General features: G+C 41.2%; 1 long non-coding RNA gene across 1 annotated transcript in view; it reads left to right on the top strand.

Moving 5' to 3' along the window:
- Nucleotides 1-311, top strand: part of LOC135803041 (uncharacterized) — a 3,289-nt gene that overhangs the window by 2,451 nt on the left and 527 nt on the right. The window lies entirely within an intron of this gene.

The following is a 311-nucleotide window of genomic DNA, read 5'->3' as shown; positions in this document are numbered from 1 at the left end:
CGTGACCACTCACTGATACATAGGCAATCGCTCACTGCCTCATATGTACGCCACACCTTTTGAAACGCTTTGTATTTTCGGGAGGGACAATAAAGTATCCTCAGACGGCGCAGCGATGCATATTTTAACTAAAAATATTCCTGCGAGTGAAAGTCAGCGTGCGCAGTTGTGATGCCGGCACTCATCTGTTCGCGCGACGAGTACCTAATAATACTGCGAATACTCGTGTTTCTCGTAGTATTCAATATATCGCGTTATATTTTATTGAATTTAGTATTAATTATCGTATTTGGTCATTCGCTAAATATGTA

Source organism: Atheta coriaria, unplaced genomic scaffold (assembly GCF_025399875.1).
Source record: "Atheta coriaria isolate IRGN ID8LTWV9N9 unplaced genomic scaffold, Caltech_Dcor_3.1 scaffold356_size4307, whole genome shotgun sequence".
Lineage (NCBI taxonomy): Eukaryota > Metazoa > Arthropoda > Insecta > Coleoptera > Staphylinidae > Dalotia > Dalotia coriaria.
This window is presented reverse-complemented; position numbering and strand designations above follow the sequence as displayed.